The sequence below is a fragment of the Macaca thibetana genome, chromosome 11 (genome assembly GCF_024542745.1).
Source record: "Macaca thibetana thibetana isolate TM-01 chromosome 11, ASM2454274v1, whole genome shotgun sequence".
Lineage (NCBI taxonomy): Eukaryota > Metazoa > Chordata > Mammalia > Primates > Cercopithecidae > Macaca > Macaca thibetana.
In genome coordinates this window covers 53374548-53382986 of record NC_065588.1, presented here as the reverse complement: position 1 = coordinate 53382986, position 8439 = coordinate 53374548, and the positions used below count along the sequence as shown (strand labels likewise).

Genomic DNA, 8439 nt, shown 5'->3' with positions numbered 1-8439 from the left:
GCCCCCTTGGGGCGGTGCTGAGCCTTGGGATCTGGGAGACGCCCGCCCAAGGAGGAGGCGGAGTAGGGCGTGAGCAAGTGGGCGGCAACCTACTGGGCGCCGGTCGCCCGGGTCGTGGTCCTGGTCCGGGAAAGAGGAGGAGGGAGGAGCTGATTTTGAGTTCTCCACTCCCCGGTCCTGGGAGAGGGGGTGCTCGGCCAGAGAGGGACGAGGGAAGAGAAATTCCGCAGAAGGGGCCTGCCCACTCCCCTAGGGGAGCCCGCGGGGGTCCGGGTGTGACCCGGTGTGTGAGAGTGAAACTACTGGGTGTTTGTGTCTTTGTGTCCTTGTTTCTCAAGATTGTCGTGAGATTCGGATGAGAGAATGTACAGGAAAACTCTCTAAATTGTAGAATGCTAAGCATATTTAAGACGCTACTGCCAGTTTGTGTCTCTGTACCTGAGATTATGTATTTATATGTTTCTTTACATCCACTTGTATATCTGTGTCCCTCTCTCTCTCTCTAGGTTTGTATATGAGCCCCTATTTAAAAAATCATTGACTTGTCAGGGCCCGCCAGAGGCCCAGAGCGCCCCCGCAGCCCGCAGCCAGAGCTGCCGAGATGTCTGTTCTTCCCGCCCACTCCTGCCACCCCCAACTCCCCTCCTACTCCCTTCCGTTGAGAACAAGGAATTTCCAGCCTTTAGCAAAGGGAAAGAGGCAAAGACAAAGACGGAGACCATGGGAAACTATAGAAAAACATAAAGAGACAGGTGTGTGTTTTGGGGGGGGAGGGCCGGGCGGGGAGTGGTGACAAAAAGGGAGTGGGGACAAATACAAAAAATTTCGTTTGTTTCCTGCATGGGTCCTGTTCTCCCATGTCCCCTTGGCTCACTCAAAGAAGGACCACTTCTTTGCTTGACTCACCTGCTCCCTCCATCCCCAGTGCTCTCAAAGACACACAGAGCAGAGCAACTGGTCTCGTGATGAAAAGGATTAATATTTCCTTTATCTGTACTGGTCTCCTCCGTGAAGGGAAACAGTATCCTCAGTCCTAGTTTTCCAAGAAAAGGGGAAACGATTGCGAGGAAAGGGAGGAAAGTGGGCGGAAGAGGAGTGCAGAGACTGTCGTCCCTACGCACGTGTAGATTTTCATCTAGCAGATTGCTCTGCTCACTCCTCCCCCAACGTCTCCACTGGGCCAGATCCGACTCACTCAGCAAGGTTTGGCTCACCCTCTCCTTCCTGGACCCCTTCCACTCCTTCAGGCAGAATTAATTCCTCCCACCCCTCGGTGGCCTCCTCATTGCTCTTTGTACACATTTCCAATTATAGTTGCTTGTTTCAGCCAAAACCCAGGAGCTCTCCAGCCTGTTATCTGGTGGACCCTCTGAAATGAATGAATTGATCCTATTCACGGGCCTGTGCAACTCTGAAAGGGCAGGTGACACAGATTTTACTCCCAAAGGGACTGAGCCTGGGCAAAACTGTTTAAGTGGAGACGTTTGTTTTCCATATCTCTTTCCCTTGTAAAGTTTCCAGTGAGTCCCACAAGTCTGGCTCCTTGGCCTTCTAAAATGTCCACCATTCTGGTAAATTAATTCAGAGTCAGATGCGAAAGGTAGTAGGCTGAAATCCTGGCTGGTAATAGAAAAATATAAAATAATGATCCCTTTTTTTCTCTTTCAGTAACATGCCAGAATTTATCATCTAAGGAATGTTGTCCTTCGAGTTAGTTATTTTACAAGAAATGTTTCAGTCCTGAAAGACAGATAATCCTAACCACTGCCTTTAAGGAACTCACAGACTAATAGGGAAATAGACCTATAAACAAATAATTACAACATAGTGCAATAATGGCGGTATAAACAATGACCGAAGTATAAGAGGGTGAGTGATCTGTTCTGCTTGGAGTTGTGAGGGGCCTTGGTTTAGACAGGCATCCAAAGGAGGTGATGATGCAGTCAATTTGAGATTTCCAGGAGTGGCCAGGGCGGTGGCTCACACCTGTAATCACAGCACTTTAGGAGGCTGAGATGGAAGGAACATTTGAGCCCAGGAGTTGAAGGCTGCAGTGAGCCTTGATGGCACTACTGCATCCCTGCACCACAGAGCAAAAAGTGAGTCTCAAAAAAAAAAAAAATTTTTCCAGGAGGAAGGGAAGTCAAGTCAGAGAGGCCAGAAAGTGCATTTCCATGGAGGTGGAGATATGAAACAGAGTGATATGTTTCAGAAACTATAAAAGGTTGTTCATTACTGCTGGGTGGTGGGTGGAGGTGGTTAGAAATGAGCCTAGAGAGGTGTACAAGTACATGACATTAAAAATATTATGGACCAGTGCTTCTCAAAGTATGGTTAAGGACCAATTTTTAAAACATTTTCAATCTATTATTGTCCACTACTTTTATAGAATGCACTAAAAGTGAATTATTCAGAAAACAAACTACCATTTTGTTAGATTCAATAAATATAAAATTTCTCTGTCAAATTCCTATAAAACTTTCTAAATGCTTACACTTAATTTCTTTCTTTTTTTTTTTTTTTTGTTTTTTGAGACGGAGTCTCGCTCTGTCGCCCAGGCTGGAGTGCAGTGGCGCGATCTCGGCTCACTGCAAGCTCCGCCTCCTGGGTTTACGCCATTCTCCTGCCTCAGCCTCCTGAGTAGCTGGGACTACAGGCGCCCGCCACTGCGCCCGGCTAATTTTTTGTATTTTTAGTAGAGACGGGGTTTCACCGTGGTCTCGATCTCCTGACCTTGTGATCCGCCCGCCTCGGCCTCCCAAAGTGCTGGCATTACAGGCGTGAGCCACCGCGCCTGGCCAATTTCTTTCTTTTTTTTTGAGACAGAGTCTTGCTCTGTTGCCCAGGCTGGAGTGCAGTGGTGCAATCTCGGCTCACTGCAAGCTCTGCCTCCTAGGTTCACGCCATTCTCCTGCCTCAGCTGCCCAGTAGCTAAGACTACTGCTAGTAGTCCCACCACGCTGCCACACCTGGCTAATTTTTTTGAATTTTTAGTAGAGGCAGGGTTTTGTGTTAGCCAGGATGGTCTCGATCTCCTGACTTCGTGATCCACTCGCCTCGGCCTCCCAAAGTGTTGGGATTACAGGCATGAGCCATCGTGCCCGGCTACACTTAATCTCTGGAATTGTTTCATTACAGATTGGTAACAAACATTGAATAACATTATTATAGCTATTTGTGTCTTTGCATCTGAGTTTTAGATCATACTAAGCATGTTGGACTTCATCCTGTGGTGTTACTGGAACCATAAAGACTCTGGAAACAAAGACTCATGGCATGGTCAGATCTGCACTTAGGAGCAGAGTGGAGGAAGGATTTATGGCTGCAAAAAGAGTAGGAAGGTCAGCTAGAAAAAAACTGAAGGACCCTCTCAATTGAAAGATGGCAAGGCACTGGCATGGGGGGAAGAACAGATTCAAAAGATAGAAAATAAGATCAACAGGACTTGACTGATTGACTGAGGGTTGAGGGGAGAGAATGAGGGTTTAGGATGACCCTCAGGCTCCTAGCTTGGGTGACTGAGTATGTGGAATGGAGTGCTCCTTCTCAAAACTCTGGAATTGCCTTCATCAAATATTCGTGGTCTGCAAATCCTTCGTTCACAATTTCTTTTTTTTTTTTTTTTTTTTTGAGACGGAGTCTCGCTGTGTCTCCCAGGCTGGAGTGCAGTGGCGTGATCTCCGCTCACTGCAAGCTCCGCCTCCCGGGTTCATGCCATTCTCCCGCCTCAGCCTCCCGAGTAGCTGAGACTACAGGCGCCCGCCACCACGCCCGGCTAGTTTTTTGTATTTTTAGTAGAGACGGGGTTTCACCATGTTAGCCAGGATAGTTTCGATCTCCTGACCTCGTGATCCACCCGCCTCGGCCTCCCAAAGTGCTGGGATTACAGGCTTGAGCCACCGCGCCCGGCCCACAATTTCTAAATTAAAAAAAATTATGAAAACCAAAAGCTTGGCTGGGTATGGTGGCTTATGCCCTTAATCTTAGCACTTTGGGAGGTTGAGGTGGGTGGATCACCGGAGGTCGGGAGTTCAAGACAAGCCGGCCAACATAGTGAAACCCCATCTCTACTAAAAATACAAAAATTACCTGGGCGTGGTGGCACGTGCCTGTAATCCCAGCTACTCGCAGGCGGAGGCACGAGAATCGCTTGAACCTGGGAAGCAGAAGTTGCAGCGAGCCGAGATCGCGCCACTGCACTCCAGCCTGGGTGACAGACCGAGACTTGGTCTCAAAACAAAACAAAACGAAATAAAACAAAAATTAACTGGGCGTGGTGGTGGGCGCCTGTAATCCCAGCTACTCAGGAGACTGAGGCAGGAGAATCACCGAGATCACGCCATTGAACTCTGGCCTGGACAATAAGAGCAAAACTCTGTCTCAAAAAAACAAAAAAACAAAAACAAAAACAAAAAACAAAATCTTTTTCATAACGTATTTGACAATGAAACCTAATCTGAACTGAATTTATTTTCTGGCAGGACCTGACCTAAACTTACATAAAGTTATTCATAGTTTTCACTTTTCCATCTTTCACTTATCACGGTATGAATAGTCATATATGTCATTGCATAAATATTAATTTATTTGATTACTGGGTGCTGTCCAGATGCGTTGGGATTGTTGCTTTATATTTTGTATATGCACCATACTATCTTTCAAAAATCCAAAAAATTTTGAAACACATTTACCATCCAGATTTCCCACCCCATTTACTCATCAGTGTTGGCCTGAGTTCTTTTGGCTATTTGCATAAATCCAATCCACCTGCAGATAATGAATATTCATTGCATTGTGTGTTATAGACTCTGAAGGAGATTCTTCTTGTTTTGAGCAGTGTCCTCATTAAAACAAGGCTAAAAGCTTCTTGAATGACTATTTTGAAGTGACAGCACTCATTTGGATGATAGGTTGTAATGTTTTTATGGACAGCCAGTCTCATTACTATACACTTCATTATATTTCAATAGTCAGTGGTCAGTGATCTTCTGAGATTAGTTTCCCTGGATTTGCCTTTAGTGAAAACTAAAGAGCAAGCTCTGAATGGTGAGGATGGGGCCTGGTAAAAAAAAATGAAGCATGTGTTTATATATGTGTATATATATCTACACATAAAAAATACACATACATATCTATACATATATATTTTTAGTAGGCTTTATTTTATTTATTTTGAGACAAGGTCTCACTCTGTCACCCTTGGCCTCCCAAAGTGCTGGGATTACAGGCTGCACAGTGGTGCAATCACAGCTCATTGCAGTGTTGACTTCCCAGGCTCAGGCAATTCTCCCACGTCAGCCTCTCAAGTAGCTGGGACCACAGGTGCATGCCACCACACCCAGCTAATTTTTTTCTTTTTTTTTTTTTTTTGTATTCTTTGTAGAGACAGGGTTTCATTTCACTATGTTGCCCAGGCTGGTCTCAAACTCCTAGGCTCAAGTGATCCACCTGCCTCAGCCTCCCAAGACGTTGGGATTATAGGCGTGAGCCACTGCGCCTGGCCAATTTATTCATTTTTTTTAGCAACAGGGTCTTACTCTGTCACCCAGGGTGGACTGCAGAGGCATGGTCATGGCTCACAGGAGGCTCAACCTCCCAGACTCAAGTGATCCTCCCATCTCAGCCTGCTGAGCAGCTGGGACTATAGGCGCGTGCCAACACACTTGGCTAATTTTTGTATTTTTGTAAAGACAGAGTCCTACTATGTTGCCCAGGCTGGTCTTGAACTCCTGGGCTCAAGCCATCCTCAGCCTCGGTCTCCTAAAGTGCTGGGATCACAGGTGTGAACCACTGAGCCTAGCCAACTTAGAAACATTACATGTATAGAAAAATTGAAAAGATAATATGGTGAATTCCTATATACCCTACATTCAATTTCCCCAATTATTATCTGACATTAGTATGGTACATTTGCCACCATTAATGAAACAGTATTGAAAATTATTATTAACTAAAGTCTACAGTTTATTCAGATTTCCTTTATTTTTATTTTTATTTATTTATTTATTTTTTTGAGACGGAGTCTCGCTCTGTCGCCCGGGCTGGAGTGCAGTGGCCGGATCTCAGCTCACTGCAAGCTCCGCCTCCCGAGTTTACGCCATTCTCCTGCCTCAGCCTCCCGGGTAGGTGGGACTACAGGCGCCCGCCACCACGCCCAGCTAGTTTTTTGTGTTTTTTTTAGTAGAGATGGGGTTTCACCGTGTTAGCCAGGATGGTCTCGATCTCCTGACCTCATGATCCGCCCGTCTTGGCCTCCCAAAGTGCTGGGATTACAGGCTTGAGCCACCACACCCGGCCTTATTTTTGTTGTTGTTGTTGTTGTTTTAGACTCAGTCTTACTCTGTCACCAGGCTGGAGTGGAGTGGCACTGATCTTGGCTCACTGCTGCAACCTCCGCCTCCCAGGTTCAAGTGATTCTCCTGCCTCAGCCTCCCGAGTAGCTGGGATAACAGGTGCCGGCCCCTATGCCCAGCTAATTTTTTGTATTTTTAGTAGAGACAGGGTTTCACCATGGTGACCAGGTTGGTCTTGAACTCCTGATCTCGTGATTCGCCCGCCTTGGCCTCCCAAAGTGCTGGGATTACAGGCGCTCAGCCTCTTTTTTTTTTTTTTTTTTGAGACAGAGGCTCGCTCTGTTGCCCAGGCTGGAGTGAAGTGGTGTGATCTCGGCTCACTGCAACCTCTGCGTCCTGGGCTCAAGCAATTCTCCTGTCTCAGACTTGTAAGTAGCTGGGATTACAGGAACCTGCCACCATGCTGGGCTAATATTTGTATTTTTGGTAGGGATAGGGTTTTGCTGTGTTGGCCAGGCTGTTCTTGAACTCCTGGCCTCAAGTGATTCTCCCACCTCAACCTCCCAAAAGTGCTGGGATGAGCCACCACGCCCAGCCCATTTTGACTTTTTTTTTTTTTTTTTTTTTTTTTGAGACAGAGTCTTGCTCTGTCACCTAGGCTGGAGTGCAATGGGGTGATCTTGGCTCACTGCAATCTCCGCCTCCTAAGTTCAAGGGATTCTCCTGCCTCAGCCTCCCGAGTAGCAGGGGTAACAGGTGCCTACCACCACGCCTGGCTAATTTTTGTATTTGTAGTAGAGACAGGGTTTTGCCATGTTGGCCAGGCTGGTCTTGAACTCCTGACCTCAGGTGATCCGCCTGTGTTGGCCTCCCAAAGTGTTAGCATTACGGAGCTGAGCCACCGTGCCTGGCCCATTTTGACTTTTAAAAAATTCCTTGTTTTAGACCAGGTGCAGTGGCTTACGCCTGTAATTTCAGTAATTTGGGAGGCCAAGGTGGGAGAATCGCTTGAGGCCAGGAGTTTGAGGTCAGCCTGGGCAACATAGCTAGATACAGTCTCTACAAAAAATAATTTAAAAAATTAAGCCAGACATAGTGGCTCATGCCTGTAGTCCCAGCCACTTGGGAGACTGAAGTGGGAGGATTGCTTGATCCTGGGAGTTCGAGGCTGCAGTGAGCTGTGGTTACGCCACTGCACTCCAGGTGGGTTACAGGAGACCTTGTCTCAACAACAACAACAACAACAATGAAACAAACAAATAGCCGGGCATGGTGGTGCATCCCTGTAGCCCAACCTATCTAGGAAGCTGAGGTAGGAAGATGGTTTAAGTCCAGGAATTCAAGGTTACACTGAGCTGTGATGGTGCTGTTGTACTCCAGCTTGGGTGTCAGAGAGAGACCCTGTCTCTAAAAATATTTAAAAAAAAAAATTGTTTTGAAAGCTTGAGCCTTCCCCAGAAGATACCCCCTTCCTTGAATTCTTCAATTCATTTGGCTTTATCATCTGTAGTTTTCCTACCCACCACCATCGGATCCTCTTAAAAAAAGGTTTCAATTTCTACTAAGAGTTTCGGAACACCTGGCTCTCTGCTGGGACCTGTGTTAAATCATTGAATGGGAAGCAGCTAATCCGTATAAATAACTCAGGCTTTGGGGTCAGTAGGATTTAGGTTGGGACCACAGACCAGATGAACTATGAAATCTTGGGCAGGTTCCTGTGGCTGTCTTGGCTTTGGCTTCTTAAATGGAGAGAATTATATTTGTCTCACAAGATGATAAGAGGAATAAATAAATCTTTCTTAATCCTAACATTAATTTTACTTCCAAAAATAAAAATCCTATGAATACATTTTTAAAAGCTAATGTTTATGCTTATAAAATATTGACAACACACACTTTTTTGTGACTTCTATTTTAAATCCTTTAGGATTTTGGAGAACCACACCTTTGTCAGTCGACTTTAAAAAATGGCCTATCAGGACCCTACTCATAAAGCGATCTCAATTGTAGGCGTCTCATAACAGAAAGGTCGTGATAAAAAGTAACCGAAAGAAAAGCGAAGGAACTTCAAACAGCTTCGATGATAATACCGAGTTTGGTCAAGAAGGCCTCTCCCATTCCGATTTTCTATTGGTTAAGCTTACCA

General features: G+C 45.9%; 1 protein-coding gene across 1 annotated transcript in view; it reads left to right on the top strand.

Annotated features, from left to right (window-relative positions):
• The window catches only part of NEMP1 (nuclear envelope integral membrane protein 1), a 169854-nt gene that overhangs the window by 136673 nt on the left and 24742 nt on the right, over window positions 1–8439 (top strand). The gene's annotated exons all lie outside the window — the stretch shown is intronic.